Here is an 18,266-nt window from a genome sequence, read left to right as displayed (position 1 = left end):
AATTGTCTTCCACGAAACCAGTCCCTGGTGCCAAAAAGGTTGAGGAGGCCATTTTGGCCTAAGCCATTTTGTGATCTAAGCCTGTCTACAATGCCTGCCTTTGACCAGGCCAGGGAAATAACTTAATCAAATCAGAGACAATAAATCAGTTATAAGGACTCCCAGTTCTGTTTGAAGGTTAGGATTAGCCTGAAGCTCACTCTTGTGCCATCTTGCAGGATCCAAACCCCCTTGAGCACTCACCCACCAGAATAACTGGAATCTAGGGAATGATGATGCTGACCTCTGCTGACCCTTGAGACGTCAATCAACCAGAACCTGGACTCTGTCAATCTTTTCCCCATTTCTAGACTGAATTCTCCTCTGCCCAAGTCCCCTTGTGAATATGCATATACCCTTGGCTTAAAACTTCCCCAATTTTGCTCTTGGGGAGACACTGCATTGGGAAATATCCCTGGTGTTTTCCTTACTTGATGCAAGTAATAAATCCTATGTTTCTCTGTTCTTCGGCTTGGTTGTCTTTTGTGGCTTGGCATTCTCCAAGAGGCGAACCGAGTTTTTGGGTAACATCTTCGAAAGAAGACTACATCCCCTACTTTAGAATACTCAAAGGGAATCCTACATATAGAATTTGAGGTTAATAGTAGAATAAGTTAATAAAACATTATTTCAACATCCCATAATGATTTAATAACTCTTATTGACACCAAAACATTTCATCCATTTAATAACATGTGGTATTATTTTTAGCAACTAGATATTGATCTAAAAATCACATTTTATTGAAGTACATTAGAAGCAAGTAGATAAAGTCAGAATGTGGGAACTTCTACAGCAGCGGTCCCCAACTTTTTTGGCACCAGGGACCGGTTTCGTGGAAGACAATTTTTCCATGGATGGGGGAGATGGGGGATAGTTCAGGCAGTAATACAAGCGATGGGGGGATGGTTCAGGCTGTAATGTGAGCAATGGGGAGCGATGGGGAGCAGCAGATGAAGCTTCACTTGCTCACCGCCACTCGCCTCCTGCTGTGTGGCCTGGTTCCTAACAGGCCATGGACCAGTGCCGGTCTGCGGCCCAGGGGTTGGGGACCCCTGTTGTACAGGATAACAACCCAATGGGGAGACTCTTCTAGATAAAAGAATGTTAAGAAAAAAGATAATCTCAAAACCTGGAGATAGAAAAGTGATGATTTAGTGTCCTGTTTTTTCAATGTCACACTGGGGCATTGCCTAACATGCTAGGGGCGTGCACCTTCATTTCAGGCTATTTAAGATTAATGAAGGTATTTCACAGTTCTGTGAATAAAGATGACAACATGTATAAAACAGAGTGATGCAGATGATTCTTATCTGATAGCAACTGGGATTAATTTTGTCTGGTAGAGATGCAAATGATTTCTATTTGGTAGCAAAGATCATCAAAAAGATTTTGATTTTAATTTTTATTTTCTTGGAGGTTGTTAACCAGTTTTACAAAAAAAATCTAACTTAGCAATCATTTTCTGATGCCTCAGTTTCTCAAAGTTTCTTTTAACCAACTTAATCATCTTGCTGCTTCCCTTATTACTGAGTTAATTAAATATTTAATACCTAGTTCCTTTATGTTTATAGGAGACTCGGGTTTTGCCTTTTAAAAAATTCTATGTTGAAAAGAGACTTGAAAAACAGAACACCAAATGCAATAGGGGGACCTTGTTTAGATCCTGTTCTCTAACAAACCGGTTGTAAAGACATTTTTAGGGAGATGGAGGACATTTACAAGATGGTCTAAGCATTAGATGATATTAAGGAGTAAGTGATAATTTTCTTAGGTGTAAAGATGGCATTGTGGTATGAAGGAAAAGATTATATCTATATCTATATATATTTAAGTGTATGAGTTATCTAGTGCTGTGTAACAAATTACCCCAAATTATGCTATTTTAAAATGTAGGTTTTATTATTATTTACGTATGGCAAGGCCAATAGATCAGAATATGAGTGCCATTGAAAATATAGTTTTCTATACTCCTACATCCCAAGAGAAGGGAGCACACTACACCACACCACAGGTGAGCTACATGGGGAAGCACCTGGGTCCGTCTGGAGGCAGAGGGACTGAGGGGAACATGTGGGCATGAGACTTTGTTGTGGTTTCTATGGGAAGGGACAGGCAAGGCAGGGAAAGCGGGCTTAGGATTGTCTAGTCTGAAAAATTTCAGTGGACTCTGGGGCATGGGGGCTATCTCTAGTTGTCTGGTCCCTGGCTATGCAGTCACTGGTGCAGGTAGATAGTGGCCCAGAGTGTGAGAGCCTGATGGAGGAGGTGGTTGGGGTGGGGGCTCTGGATTAACTGGTTTGCTTATGAAAGCTATGTTCTCTTTTTAAATTTTTAATGTTTTATACAATTTTTAAAGGTTAAACTCCATTTACAGTTATTACAAAATACTGACTATATTCCCTATGTTGCACAATACATCCTTGTAGCCTGTTTTACACCCAATAGTTTGCATCTCCCACTCCTCCATTCCTATATTGCCCTTCCTCCCCTCCCTACTGGTAACCACTAGTTTGTTCTCTATATCTGTGAGTCTGCTTCCTTTTGTTATATTCACTCGTTTGTTGTATTTTTTAGATTCCATGTATAAATAATATCATATAGTATTTGTCTTCCTCTGTCTGACTTATTTGATTTAGCACAATGCCCTCCAAATCCATCCATGTTGCTGCAAATGGCAAAATTTTATGGCTGAGTAGTATTCCATTGTATGTATACCACATCTTCTTTATCCATTTATCTGTTGGTGGATACTTAGGTTGCTTCCATATCTTGGCAATTGTAAATAATGCTGCTATGAACACTGGAGTGCATGTATCTTTTTGAATTAGTGTTTTTGCTTTTTTTGGATGTATATCCAGGAGTGGAATTGCTGGGTCATATGGGTCATATGGTAACTCTGTTTTTAGTTGTTTCAGAAACTCCATGCTGTTTTCCACAGTGGCTGCACCAATTTACATTCCCATCAACAGTGCACAAGGGTTCCCTTTTCTCCCCGTCTTTGCTGATATTTGTTATTTGTGGTCTTTCTGATGATAGCTGTTCTGACAGGTGTCAGGTGATATCTCATTGTGGTTTTGATTTGCATTCCCCTGATGATTAGCAATGTTGAGCATCTTTTCATGTGTGCCTGTGAAAGGCATGTTCTATCCCTGGGAATTGGCTAGCCCTGGGAGGCACAGTCTTTCCAGGTCCCAGAGATAAAAACATCAGAAACACATGGTTAATACACATAGCGACTTTAAGAAATTTAGTATTTCATACAGTTTCCGAGAGTCAGGAATCTGGGAGTGGCTTTGCTGGGTGGCTCTGGCTCAGGGTCTCTCAGGAGGTTACCATCCAGTTGCTGGCCAGACCGCGGTCATCTGAAACTTGACTGGGGCCAGAGGCTCTGCGTCCAAGATGGCCCAGGCATCTTGTTTTCTCTCTGTTGGAAGAGAGCTCCTTGCTGATTTTGGCCAGCAGCCTCAGCTCCTCAGCAAGTGGGCCTCTCCAGAGGGCGGCTGGCTTCTCCCAGAGCAAGTGATCTGACAGTGAGTGAGAGAGTTAAGCCACACTTATAAAAATAAATAAGTATCAGAAATGACATACCATCACTTCTGCCGTATGCTATTGGTCAGACAGATTAACAGTGGTCCATTGTGGGGGAAAGGGCTGTACAGAGTATGAATACCAGGAAGCAAGGTTCACTGTGGGCCAATTTGCAGACCACCACGGTCCACCAAAAATTCATATCCTTCCCACATGCAGAATACAGTCAACCCCTTCCAGAGTCCCCAGAAATCTCATCCTATTGTAGCATCTGCTCAATGTCCAGAATCTCATAATGTAAATCAGGTCCGGGTAAATCAGGTCTCATAATGTAAATCAGGTCTATAAATTTATTATAATTCCTTAAATCCAGTTTCTCCAGTACAGTTCTTCTTGACAAGTTATCTGCTCCACTCCTCCCCCTCTGTATTAGTCAGCTCAGGCTGCTATAACAAAATACCACAGACTGGGGGGCTTAAACGACAGACATTTCTTTCTCCCATTTCTGGAGGCTGGAAGTCCAAGATCAGGGTACCTGCATGGTTGTGTTCTGGTGAGGACTCTCTTCCTGGCTTGGACCTGGCTGACTTCTTTTTCTTTTTGGCTGACTTCTTACTGTATCCTCACATGGAAGAGAGAGAGACAGAACTAGCTCTCTGGTCTCTTTACAAGGGTACTAATCCCATCATGAGGACCCCACCCCCATGGCCTCATCTAAACCTAATTACTTCCAAAATCTCCACCTCCAAATACCATCACATTGGGGGTTAGGGCTTCAACATGAACTTTAAGGGGACACGAATATTCAGTTCGTAAACCCTCTCCTACTGAACATACAAGGGGACAGACAGAATAACCACTCTAGAAACTCTTGCTGAAAAAGGGAGAAGATGAGAGCGTGAAGAAGTTGCTGGTCCATATAGATTCCAAGCCAAGCAAACATCCTAAGTTCCTTAATTATGTCTCAAGTCTTGGGAACCATACTCCAAGGCTTTGGACTGCCCTCTGGGCTCTTGGTTTTTCCCTGTGAGTCATCCTTCCTTTTCCATGAAAGGAAAGGTATCATGCTGTAACATGAAAGGTATCACGTGTTAGCAGCTGAGTAACATTCTCAGCCTGCTTCCTGCCAGTAGAACTCTGAGGGTCCAAAGACCTCTTTTTATTTTGTACTGGCTCTGTCCCTTTCAGTCCAAGTTAGTAATGATTCTGTACATATAATTCTCATAAAAACTTTATGGATTTCCTGTGAATCTTCATGGGATCTACTCCATTAGGCAAAGTCAACACCCCTAAATCTCTTTGAGATGAGCCCTTCTCCACAAAGATAGGGTTTCTGCAGACAGCAGAGGGGCAATGATCCGAAGCTTCTAGGAGCACTGTTTTTTTTTTTTTTTTGTGGCATGCAGGATCTTAGTTCCCTGACCAGGGATCGAACCCATGCCCCCTGCAGTGGAAGCGTGGAGCCCTAACCACTGGACCACCAGGGAAGCCCTGAGGAGCATTATCCTTTGATTGAGAGGGTCTGTGAGTGTCTTGGTCCACTGGGGCTGCTGTAACAAAACACCACAGGCTGGGGAATTTATAAGCAACAGAAACTTATTCCTCACAGTTCTGGAGGCTGGAATTCTGAGACCAGGGTGCCAGCAAGGCTGGGTTCTGGTGAGGGCCCTCCTCCAGGCTGCCGACTTCTTGTGACCTCACATGTGGGGTACACCTTTAATCTCACAAGCACTCGGGCCACGGCAGGGAGGCACACCTTTACTCTCCTTAGAGGGCCTTTTGTCTGACAAAAGGACTATGGGGTATGGCTTTATATCTTTCTGAAATCTTTTAAAAATTATTTACAGGCACAGCCTAGGGTCTGTCTCTGGACCACAGGTTTTCTGGCAGGGCCCTGAATTTGGACTTTTGCTTGGAAGCCATTCCTTGATTCTAGCATAATTTGTCATCTGGCCCGGCTGAAAACCTTCCAGTCCCAGCTCCTTTCTGCTTAACGACCCTTCCGTTCATTTCTCTCTCTCCTCTGGCATCTTACTATAAGCAACTAGCAGAAAGCAGGCAGCACTGAAAACGTTTTGGCTCCAAATCTCCTTGACTAGATCACGAGTTCATCGGGTGCATTTTCCTCTGTCCACATGACTGCAGGCAACAGCATCACCAGGATCCCTTCCCCCAGTTTCTGACACTTTCCTGCAAGCTCTGACCTGAATCTTTAACGACCTGGACTCTTTAATTCACAGCTTCTTCAAGGTGCTCCAGGCATTTACCGATGCTCTCAACAAAGCCCACCGCCTGGTGCCAAAGCCACTCCCACATTTTGGGTTTCTGTCACAGCACCCCGCCTGCAAAGGTATCCAAATGTGTTCTGTCTGTACTACCAATTGAGCCCCAAATTTAGCAGGTTAAAGCAGTAGAAATTATTATCTTGCACAGTTTCTGAGGGTCAGGAATCTGGGACTGGCTTAGCCGGTGGTTCTGACGCGGGGTCTCTCAGGGGGCTCCCATCTAGATGTGGTGGGGTTTGCAGTCATCTGACACTTGACTGGGGCTTGGAGATCTGTGTCCATGAGGCTTTCTTTGCCACATGGGCTTCTCCATGGGGCTACTAGCGACATGGCAGCTGACTTCCCCCAGAGCAAGTGATGAGAGGGAGAGGGAGAGAGAGAAGGCAAGATGCAGCCATGTGTCTTTTGTAACTTAATTCCAGACGAGACAGGCCATCACTACTTCCGTATTCTACTGGACCAACCCTGTACAATGTGGGAGGAGACTGTAGGAGGGTGTGAAATCCCAGAGGCGAAATGTCATGTTATCTATAACCTATATATTTAAGCAAAAAAAAAAAAAAGAAATGAAGTAAACTGCAAAAATAGTCACAATAATTATATCTAAATCAGGGGAATATGGGACTTTACTGAGCTTTTCTTTCTATTTTTCTGCATATTTGTACAGTTTCATAGTAAAAAGTGAAAAAAAGCTAACTTAGGCTTTCTGTCTGGGGGTGACAAGATGGCTTAATGGCTCAAGAATCATCCAGAAACCAGCTTTCTTTTCTACCCAGCCTTCCGACCTGCCTTCAGCAGCAATGCCTGCCCTGCACCCAGGACTCAGTGCTTTCCCAGCTGGCTACCTGCAGCTGCATTCAAGGGGTGGGGCTGAGTCAGCAACACCGCCCCAGAAATGGGAACAGATGAACTGCAATACACTCTCTCCCAGGTATTCCTGGGAGATGTTCTCAAACACACCAGCACTTCTGATTTTGTTCCAAAATTTCTTTAGAGGAGCAGTTCCATGGAATACTTTTCCTGACCTTGCCTTCAAGGTCAGTGTCCATACAGGGCTTTAGCAGAGTCTGCGGTCTTGTTTAACTTTGCCCGGTTTGTTAATTCAGCTTGGGTTCACTCAGTTCCTGGAATTTAGTCCCTTATTTCATAATAATAAATAAAATAACTTTGGAGGGATAACCAGCTGTGACTGCTGAGTCACAGCTCTTTATTAAGGAACTCTGTGAAATCCCAGTGTTCACTTATGCTAAGAGTTTCTATAAGAATAGAGCTTTAAAAAAATTTTTTTTTAGAGTTAAATATTAACTTGTGATGAATTTTCCAGAGGAGTTTGGAACTAAAACTGGTGAAGGTGAAAAAAAAAAGCCATTTGGGGTGTTGCAAGCAGTTTGTACGTTTTAAGATAGAAGCAAGAATTTATGTTTAGGGCCCACCCTCCGTTGGTTCTGGGTGGTAACACTTTGGTGACTTCTTTGACTTATTCAGATATTTAAAAATTACCTACACATTATTTTGGAGAAATTCCAAGGCAGTGAAGTAATTCAGTTGCAGATGTTTCACACTGGCACGTGAAAGGTTCTGTTTAATGCTAAACCAATGTATCTCTAGCAGGATAACACCTTTGCCTTGGGGAGGACTGGAAGGGTACCCAGCCATGGTGCGATGGTTTGTCGATGTGCCCACTGGGCTAAGCTGATCTATGTTTCCCAGGATTCCCTTTTCTTGTATGTTTCTAGTTTGATGGACCTATAAGATTTATTTTATCCTGAGAGTTGCACCTGCCTTCCTCCAGCCAGGCTTTCCTTGCTGAACCTATAACATAAAATCATGGAAGGTTGACACTGACATGGCCTATACAGATTATCTAGTTCAATTGGGTCCTAAAGTTGGTCCATTGTAAGAGTCATTTGGGGAGTTTTTTTTTTTTTTTTTTTTTTTTTTTTTGCGGTATGCACTGCTGTGGCCTCTCCCATTGCAGAGCACAGGCTCCGGACGCGCAGGCTCAGCGGCCATGGCTCACGGGCCCAGCCCCTCCGCGGCATGTGGGATCTTCCTGGACCGGGGCACGAACCCGCGTCCCCTGCATCGGCAGGCGGACTCTCAACCACTGCGCCACCAGGGAAGCCCCTGGGGAGTTGTTTTGAAATACGGTTTCCCCAGTGCCACCCTGTAAGATTCTGGTTCAGTAGGTCTGAGCCCAGGACATCTGAATTTTACAAGTTCCCTAGATGGTTTTGATGGTCAGCCAGGTGGGTTTGCTAGTCACTGTGATTCTCAAAGTATATGGTCCTTGGACCAGGGACACCAGCATCATCACCCACAATCTTGGACCCACAAATTCCAGAGGTTCCCCCTGGACCTCCTGAATCAGAGGCTCTGTTTGCGGTCCAGCACTCTGTGGTTTAATAAACCCTCCAGGGGATTCTGATGCGTGCTAAAGTTTGAGAACCAAATCTAGTCTAATCCCTCATTTCATAGTTAAGGAAAACGAGTCTAAGGAGAAGGGACACGTCTTTGGTTTAATGCAAGGAGATGGACACAGGACGCATCCTCTCCTTGCACTCAGGTGTTTCGAGCAGAGAACACTCACAGCCTGCCTTGAGAAACCTCAGGTTACTACACTTGTGAAAGCAAGGTTTTCATCAACTAGAAGATGTTACATGATCCAGTGACCCAGTTTGTAGTACAAAATGCCAAAGGAATCATTTTTTTTTTAGGAGTGCAGGTTAAGGAAAATCAAGAGCTGTAGCACTTAAGCAAGCTTCATGAAGAAGAATTCTGAAAGCTGGAAAGGATTTGCATAACTGGAAAGAGAGAGGGCGGCCCTCTCCCCAAATTGGGGAGACCACAGGGAGGAAGAGGCAGGACAACGGAGATTCCAGCCAGGTTCAGGGGGAAGGTGCACGTTAAGACAAAGAGGAGACTGTGAGAGGGGTCTGGGAGATAGTTTTGGGAAAATAGGTGGGAAAACAGTAGATATAAATTGTTTTTGAATGTTGTAGCAGAGGTGTACTTTATAATATAGCACTGTCTTGTAATATTGGAATCCACTGCACAACTTTGCCAACTGAGACTAATTTGGAGGCAATTTTTTAAAAAATTACTTTTAAGTACGTGCATAAGTTTAACGCTGAGTTGGCAAATTTTGGCAGGGCATAGAGTTGCGAATATGAAATCCCTCATGTTAATAAGTGTTAATTAATGTCAGGAATAATGCTTGGAGAGCTAAATTTAGCAAATAGAGAAAAATGATGTGTAATCAGTCACATCTAGTCTTTCCATGTAACTGGTACTTCCAAGATGCTGGAAGATGCTTAGAAACAGTCTAATAGAAACAATTTTGTGTTTCGATGGAAACCTATGCTTGCCTAGAGGTCACCATCCAGGCTATCTGATTCTTGTCTTCCAATGTCTGGTAGCTGTTTCACAATTCTGTAAGTTGTAGGTAGATGACAGACAAGCAAATTGACCTCGTTCCCCATCCTGTGGAACAAAAGCCAGTTTGCCTCTGTCTGCATTTTCCTTTCACCATTCCTTTACTCCATATGTGTGCACTTTTTAAAAACTTTCTTCTGAACTAGTTTTAACATCTGCCTCGTTTTCTTATTAATTAATGAGTACTGTAAAGTTTTCAACACAGGTCATTTTTATATCTGTGTGAGCATCATGATTTTACCTTTTTCTGAAAACTGCCCTTTAACAATCAGATTAAGTCTCACAAACCTTACCCCTCGAGGCTTTTTATAGTACTGATTTGCCATCCCTCTGCAGAAAAGATCCCTTAAGAAAAAGTCACCCTCAATCAGAATTCACACCTTTTCCAACTGGAAGCGTCTTAACTAGCAAGGCTCTATCTCACGGGTCATGAGATTTTTGGTGAAATTCTTGTGGCGTCAAGAAGCTGCTGCTACTTTTCCCCCTGTCACTTATTTTCCTAATCAACATTTCTTCCGGTTTTCTTTCTTAACCCTTCTCTGTAGCCAATTGAATTGGTTATCACAATGTTAGGTGACCAGACAAAATATGGAGTGGCGGCGGAGGCAGGGAGGTCAAGTATGAATATGTAGTCATCTACTGTTTAAAATAGCCTAATTTTGATTTACAGTAAAGAAGTCACAGGTCTCAGGAGACAGGCGTACATGTAAATTTCATAGGCGGACTGTCTTCCTCCTCCCGGTCTCCCTCCCCCCCTCGTCGTCTCCCTTCCCCTCTCCTCCCCCCTCCCTCTCTCCCTCCCCTCCCTCCGTCTCCCTCCTCCCCTCAATCCCTCTTCCTCCCAACCTCCCCTCCCTGCCCCTCCCTCCGGCTCCAGCCTTCCCCGGAGGCCGGGAATCCAGGACAGCCACTGGTCCACCGGGATCCCACCGCCCTCCGTCACCGCGTCCACTTCCGTCCCCGAAGGAGGCGCCTCCCCCTCGGCTTGCCCCTGACCGTCTCCCGTGTGTCCCGCGGGGCTGCGGCGTTGCGCGCTCCGGTCCGGCGTCCTCCGCGCGTAAGGACAGCGTCCTTCAGGCAGTTGGACGAGGTACGTGCGCTTCGCTAGCCCAGGATCGCGCTGCAGGTCCGCTCCGCTCTAACTTGCGCATGCGTTTGCTTGAGGCAAAGGAGGTCTTTGCCATGTGCACAGGTAATGAACCTATTAAAGTCCATTTTCAACACCAGCTTTTATCAAAGCCGTACATTGTCACTGCAGAAAAGCAACCCCGCCATCCTACTTTGGTATATTTTCCTGTATTGTTTAGCCATACATTTTGAATAGACAGTTGAAATCATACTGTATATAAACTTGTATTCCTTTTTTTCCATTTAACACTATGTCTTGATCCTTTCCTCCGTGCCATTAAATACTCTTTGTAACCGTTTTCCTACAGTTGAACATTTTGGTCGTATAGTTCTTACTACTGATATAAAAGTATGGGGGAAAAATGAGCGTATCTGCGTCCAGCTCATTCTCCACATTTTGCAGCCTTTATTAAGGATGGGTGTTAAGAGAGGAGGGTCTTGGGCTTCCCTGGTGGCGCAGTGGTTGAGAGTCCACCTGCCGATGCAGGGGACGCGGGTTCGTGCCCCGGTCCGGGAAGACCCCACATGCCGCAGAGCGGCTGGGCCCGTGAGCCATGGCCGCTGAGCCTGCGCGTCCGGAGCCTGTGCTCCGCAACGGGAGAGGCCACAACAGTGAGAGGCCCGCGTACCGCAAAAAAAAAAAAAAAAAAAAAGAGAGGAGGGTCTGGTCTAGGCGTGTAGCGTCCTGTATGCTGGGTCCGTGTTGCCAGGAGAGACTGTACCGTTCCCACTCGGCCATGTGGGTCAGGAGGTGAAGCGGTGGCCTGTCCCAGGCCTTGCTGACGCTGGGCACTGCGATTTAGGGCTACTTGCTGATGGACATGCCACCTGTTGTTTTCAAAGCCCATTTAAAGTAAGGTGGTCAGAAGTGAGCCCTGCGGGTATCTGGGGGAATGCCATCCAGGCCTCACAACAGTCCAAGAAAAGGCCAGAGGCAGCCACTTGATTGGCAGTTCACAGGCCAATCTAGCTTCATCCCATCTAGTTTTCTAATTAATGCTGTCAAGACCGTGTACCCTTTGGAAAACACAACCATGATTACTGAAAAATAAAAATAATTGGAGGAGTTGATGTTCACAGAACCATCTAAGGATAAGGAGGGCCCTGCCTACCCTGCTGCAAGATGGAAGATCAATTGCCATGCAAGTTACAGTGTTTACCCGTAAAGGAAACCCCCAGCCTTCCCCTGCAGCCACCTTAGAGGTCCTGTAGTTGTTTTCGATGCCCTTTCAGGTGTTTCCGTTTCTAAATCTCTGAGGCTGCCAGCATTTTATTCCTAGACTTCTTTGCTTGTTGCATTCCCATCAACACCAATCCCCTTCACTTATCAAAATCTGCTTCCCTATTTCTTTTGGAGATTTTCATTGCTTTGGGAAGTGTGACTTCTGAGTTATTTAAATCCTGGGGGGTATGAAAGCAGGAAACCACACTAGCTCAACCATACTTGACCACCCATTTCTCGCCTTCTGCCCTCCAGTGAGAAAAGGGGAATGTTCAATTATACAGTTAAAAGATAAGTTTCAGCAAAAGGCTAAATCATGACTAATACAGATAGAAAAACGAACGTGTGTTAAAGATTCTATTTTATTCATTAAAGAGGGAACCAGGCAGATCTTATAACTGGTTCAGAAAAAGAAGTCAAGAAGCACAAATTTGTTTGGAGTAAAAGAATGCCTCCGGATGGTACATTTTAGGAAAGGGGGGAGGACACAGCAGCCCCTTGGAATTTGCAGGTCAAACACACACCAGTGATCCCCATAGGTTTTGACTTACAATTTTGTGGAGGCATTTGCTGTGTGAAGGAGGACTGGAGGGTGTCAAAGAAAATATCATTCATTTGTGACACTTGTTAAAAAACGGTAAGGCAGACCTTATTCAGGACCATCGTGATAGGGGTTAGGGACCACTCCAGGGGGATCTTGCAACAGGAGAGAGACATTGGGCTCAACTCTGAATATAAGGAAAAGTGGGAGTTTCTAGCCAAGGGGCAGAGTAGGGGGTCAGTGGATGGAAATAAAGGGATTCCAGCTAAGCTGACCTAACAGGATTCTTGCAGAAGACAAGCCAGGGTGATCGGACATCACCTGGGGGATGATGGAGGATGAGGGAGTGAATCAGATAGGAGGCTGGGGGATTCTGCTAAACCAACTTAGCAGGATTTTTACTAAAATTGGACAAAGCCCAAAAGCCAGGGCCTGGTTGAGAAGAGAGTTCAGAGGATCCTGACTAGAGTTCGGTCAAGGAGAGAATCTTTGTCAAGGGGCCAGAAAAGTCAGTCTGTAGGGGACGGGTCTCGTAGTCATTCACAATTATGTGGGATCTTGCATGGGTGTTATGGGGGAAACATGTACTTTAGTGCTGCATCCTGGGTGGCACTGACAGAGAATGTGCCCATCAGGGTCTCCCCTGCTGGAGCATGTCCTGGCCATCCCTCGTGTCATAAAGAGAACTCTGACTTCTGGAGGCGTTACTGGTGGAAACCACAGATCTGATCTCAGGGTGGCTGGAGTGTGTTGCCAAGTCCACCTGACATGATACAGAAAAGCGCTTCTTGGTACATTTTATGAGGACCCCACCATACATGTCAGACCCACAGTCCCATCCCCTTACAGGAGGAAACCTTATCCCTCACTGTGACCTTATAATGTCATAGAAGAAACTCTGTGTTTCAATGGAAAAGTACCCATCGACTATAGCCCACCCTTCCGGGCTGTCTGATTCTAGCCCTGTTCATTGTATTTGAGCTGTTTTGCAGCTCTGTGAAAGTTGGGGGTAACTGATAGGTTTGTAAATTCTGTCCTGTCTGGTGGAGAATTAATTGGCTTCCTCCCCTACTGTGGAAAAATTGGTTTTGTCTCCATTTACAATTCATCTCAACATCCCTGTACTCCATATAAATTAGTGCCCTTTTCTTTTTTCCTTAGGACCAGTGGTAACATCTGCCTTATTTCCTCCTATCATATGAGTAAAGTACAATCCTTAATGTGAATTCATTTTGGTAACTGTATAGGAGTCGAGTTTTACTTTTTTTCTGAAAATTGTGTTTTAACAAATGTGTCATTTGGGAGGGAAAAGAGCCCAAATCTTGAAATATATATACAGAAGGTTTACGTATAGTACAATCAGTAGTGTCAAGGGTGTGTTTCCCAAGGCTCTTGCCCACAGAGAGACTGTCTACCCTGCCCACCGTGGCCTTGGCCCGGGACACACTGGCTGGGCTTGGCTGCTGTGCCCCGTGAAGTGTCTGGCAGGAGTCCAGCCTTCATGTGTGGCACATCCAGGCCTTCCCAGCCAGCACCCCTTTCTGTGGGAGAAAGGCCTTTCAGGATCCGTTCAGAGAGTGGCTGTCTTAGCTGTAAACATTCCTTTTGCAAAGTGGATAGCAATCGAAGGTAAGTAAAAAGATTCAGATTCAAGGCTGCTTATTTTCTGTGGTCTCGCATCCTCATAGGACAGCCAGGTAAGAAATCAGCCTGAGGAATAAGTTCTCAACAAGTAATGTGCAGTGGGACATAAAGTTTACTGCTATTGACACTGGATTGTTCTGACTTCTCTTATGATAGTTCCATAATGTAGTTTATGGAAACAAAACTATGAAAAATACCGTCAAAGTTTTCTTTGGTCAAATGACTAGCTCTTAATTTCTCTTTCCTTAAAATTTAGTCATTTCTAGTTATGAGCATTTAGAACATTCTGGAAAGTACAGGATATAATGTAATAGCCACCTATAGTCACATGACACAGATTTATTTAAAAAAAAAGATATTAACATTTTGTCCTGGGCTTCCCTGGTGACGCAGTGGTTAAGAATCTGCCTGCGAATGCGGGGGACACGGGTTCGAGCCCTGGTCCGGGAAGATCCCACATGCCGCGGAGCAACTAAGCCCGTGCGCTACAACTACTGAGCCTGTGCTCTAGAGTCCGTGAGCCACAACTGCTGAGCCTGTGAGCCACAACTACCGAGCCTGTGTGCCACAACTACTGAAGCCCGTGCGCCTAGAGCCCGTGCTCTGCAACAAGAGAAGCCGCCGCAATGAGAAGCCCGCGCACTGCTACAAAGAGCAGACCCCCCTCGCTGCAGCTAGAGAAAGCCTGCACGCAGCAACAAAGACGCAACACAGCCAAAAATAAATAAAATTAATTAATTTAAAAATATGTATTATTCAGGGGGTTTAGTATTAACTTAGCATCAAAAAACCATTGTCTCTCTTTTTTTTTTAACATCTTTATTGGAGTATAATTGCTTTACATTGTTGTGTTAGTTTCTGCTGTATAACACAGTGAATCAGCTGTACATATACATATATCCCCATATCTCCTACCACTTGGGTCTCCCTCCCACCCTCCCTATCCCACCCCTCTAGGTGGTCACAAAGCACCCAGCTGATCTCCTTGTGCTATGCGACTGCTTCCCACTAGCTATCTGTTTTACGTTTGGTAGTGTATATATGTCCATGCCACTCTCTCACTTTGTCCCAGCTTACCCTTCCCCCTCCCTGTGTCCTCAAGTCCATTCTCTATGTCTGTGTCTTTATTCCTGTCCTGCTCCTAGGTTCTTCAGAACCACTTTTTTTTTTTTTTTTTAGATTCCATATATATGTGTTAGCATATGGTATTTGTTTTTCTCTTTCCGACTTACTTCACTCTGTATGACAGACTCTAGGTCCATCCACCTCACTACAAATAACTCAATCTCATTTCTTTCATTGTCTCTCTATAGAGCATTATGTTTTTGAGATTTACTGCATTGATAAATATCTATGGAATTTGCTCATTGAACTGCTATGTAATGTTCTTTTTAGGAGTGTATTAGCTGTAACACATTACCGCAAACTGGGTGACTTAAGACAGCAGAAATTTATTCTCTCACTGTCTGGAGGCCAGAAATCCGAAATGAAGATGTTGGCAGGGCCGTGCTCTTCCTGAAACCTGTAGAGGAGAGTTTTTCCTTGTCTGTCTCCCGGCTTCTGGTGGTTGCTGGCAATTCGTGGTGTTCCTTGGTTTGTAGAATCATCCCCTCCAGACTCTGCCTGTGTCTTCCAAGGCCCTCTCTCCATGTGTATCTGTGTCTGTATCCAGATTTCTCTTTCTTCTTCTAAGGACACCAGCCATTAATTAGATTAGCACCCACCTTCACCAGGATGGCCTTGTCTTAACCTGATTCCTCTGCAAAGTCCCTATTTCCAAATAAGGTCACATTCACAGGTTCTGTGGGTTAGGACTTGAACAGTATCTTTTTGGGGGGACGCAGTTCAACCCACGACAATGAATAAATGGCAACGTATCTCATTCTCCTGATGGTCGTTATATTGCTTGCAATTGTTGCCACATTTTGGTGGCAAGAACAGCCTTGCATACCCACTGCATGTGTCTGTGTGTACACACATACACACAAACACACACACACGAGTGTGAAATTCTCTAGGGAATACACCAGTGGGGGGATTTCTGGGTTGCAGGGTGTGTTCCTCATTGCCTTTGCTGAACTGCTTCCCAGAGTGTGTATCAGTTTACACTCCCTTCCGTTTCCCTGCTTGGGCACCATCTCTTGGTGTTAATAGACTTATTGCCAATCTGCAAGAGGTAAAATGGTGTCTTGTTGTTGTTCTTGTTATAATTTCCTTAAATACCAGTGAGGTTGAGTATCTCTTCACATGTTTACGGGCCATTCAGGTGTATCCTTTTGTAAATTGCCTCATATCTTTGGAGCATTTTCTATTGGGGCTGTCTTTGTTTTGTTAATTTCTAAGAATTCTTCATATATTTTATCTGGATACTACGGCCTCTGCTTTGAAAATAATTTCTTCTTTTAGTCTGTATCTTGTTTTCTCACTTTTTTACGGAGACTTTTATCTTACAGTGTTTAAAATTTAATAAAAGTTTGAAAGCTTTTTGTTGTGGGAAATCTCAAGCATGTATGAAAGTTGAGAGGGGCTTCCCTGGTGGCACAGTTGTTGAGAATCCACCTGCCAACACAGGGGACACGGGTTCCATCCCTGATCCGGGAAGATCCCACATGCCGCGGAGCAGCTAAGCCCGTGTGCCACAACTACTGAGCCTGCGCTATAGAGCCCGTGAGCCACAACTACTGAGCCTGTGTGCTGCAACTACTGAAGCCCGTGCGCCTAGAGCCCATGCTCCACAGCAAGAGAAGCCACCACAGTAAGAAGCCATGCACCGCAACGAAGAGTAGCCCCTGCTCGCCGCAACTGGAGAAAGCCTGCGTGCAGCAATGAAGACCCAACACAGCCAAAAATAAATAAATAAAATAAATAAATTTAAAAAGAAAAAGAAAGTTGAGAGACTAGTACAATGGACGCTCCTGAACCACCCAACTCCAGTACTGTCAGTACTTAGACACTCTCCCACAGTCTCCACAGCCTACTGGGAAAGTCCCAGTACACACATCAGCATGTAGCTATAAAAGATAAGGACTCATTAAAAAAATCCCATCACTGTTATAACATTATTCCTCCTTCCCTTCCCCCCCCATTAAAATGATTCTCAATATCATCAAATATCCAGTCAGTTCAATTTTCCCCCATTTTCTTATAAGTGTTTTTTACAGTTAGCTACTGCTATGGACTGAATTGTGTCCCCCAAATTTACACGTTGAAGATGGTATTGGGAGGCGGGGCCTTTGGGAGGCAATTAGGTTTAGATGAGGTCATGCGTGCGGGGGCCCCCATAATGGGATTCGCACCTTTGAAGGAGGCTGACAGGATCTCTGTGTGTGGTAGGCAGTGACTCACAGGGCTTTGTTTTCTCATCTGGGTTGCTTGGTGTCCATCCCACCTCCTGAGGAGTCACAGAGCCTTCCTGCCCCTGTCATGACCCGGCAGAGCCCCGTCTGTTCTGCCGGCCTCTCCCTGCCTGCGCCCTGCAGCTGGACCTGGCTGGGGGACACGGCCTCGCTGACCCTGCCTATGTTCCGGGCCCTCATTTTCCACTTCTATTCTCCCCTCCAATCTCCTCCTTCTACCCTGATCTGTTGACTCTGCTTCTTAGTTCTCTGAGCAAACAGAGGCAGGTGGGAGCATCCACAGCCTCCCTCCTGGCAGCAGCCACCCACCTGTGTCTGTGTCCTCACCCTCTGCCTTCTCTCCCAGGGCTGTGGGAGGACCTGCCCAGTGCCTCCTCTGCTGTGCTGGCCTCAACCCTCTCTCCAGAGACCACTGGTTCCCTCTCCGTGGTACATTCTCATCCACAAGCCAATATGCTGACATTTCTTCCATGAAGAAAAAGAAAAAAAAAAAGACTTGTTTCCACATCTTCCCTCCATCTTTTGCTCACTCTCTTTTTTAGGACTGGTGACAGTCTAGAGAGAGCTTTCTGTATTTCCTGTCTCCCTGTCTCTCTTCTGTCTCAGCCCCCGGCAGTCCCGCCCTCCCCGCTCCTGCAAACCTGTTCTGGACGCCCTCAGCCTGACTTCCACCGTGCAGAGCCTGGTGGGCAACCCTGCCTGCACCCTCGGGTCTTCCTGCAGAATGTTGCATGGTCTATACCCTCCCTTTCTTTCTTTCTTTTTTAAAGAATTTAAATTTTAAAATTTTAATTTTAAAATTAATTATTTTTGGTGCATACACGTTTTTTCATTTTTAAGTATAGTGGATTTACAATGTTGTGTTAGTGTCAGGTGTACAGCAAAGTGATTCCGTTATGCTTACACTCTCCCGTTCTTTTTTTTTTTTTTTTTGCTGTACGCGGGCCTCTCAGTGTTGTGGCCTCTCCCGTTGTGGAGCACAGGCTCCGGATGCACAGGCTCAGCGGCCATGGCTCACAGCCCAGCCACTCCGCAGCATGTGAGATCTTCCCGGACCGGGGCACGAACCCGTGTCCCCTGCATCG

General features: G+C 45.1%; 1 protein-coding gene and 1 long non-coding RNA gene across 3 annotated transcripts in view; one reads left to right on the top strand and one right to left on the bottom strand.

Moving 5' to 3' along the window:
- Nucleotides 1-3,314: 3,314 nt before the first annotated feature.
- LOC132518809 (uncharacterized) lies at nucleotides 3,315-10,528 on the bottom strand. The gene is made up of 3 exons (XR_009539965.1): nucleotides 10,287-10,528; nucleotides 4,106-6,390; nucleotides 3,315-3,566 (listed from the first exon to the last, which is right to left on the bottom strand). It is a non-coding gene; the product is annotated as an uncharacterized LOC132518809 (long non-coding RNA).
- Nucleotides 10,153-18,266, top strand: part of CMBL (carboxymethylenebutenolidase homolog) — a 22,221-nt gene continuing 14,107 nt past the window's right edge. Inside the window, exon 1 of one of the 2 annotated variants that reach the window (XM_060146865.1) lies at nucleotides 10,153-10,380. The gene's annotated coding sequence lies outside the window, so the exon portion shown is untranslated. The remainder of the gene's footprint in view (nucleotides 10,381-18,266) is intronic. The other variant, XM_060146864.1, reaches the window with a different exon arrangement.

The sequence above is a fragment of the Lagenorhynchus albirostris genome, chromosome 3 (genome assembly GCF_949774975.1).
Source record: "Lagenorhynchus albirostris chromosome 3, mLagAlb1.1, whole genome shotgun sequence".
Classification (NCBI taxonomy): domain Eukaryota; kingdom Metazoa; phylum Chordata; class Mammalia; order Artiodactyla; family Delphinidae; genus Lagenorhynchus; species Lagenorhynchus albirostris.
This window is presented reverse-complemented; position numbering and strand designations above follow the sequence as displayed.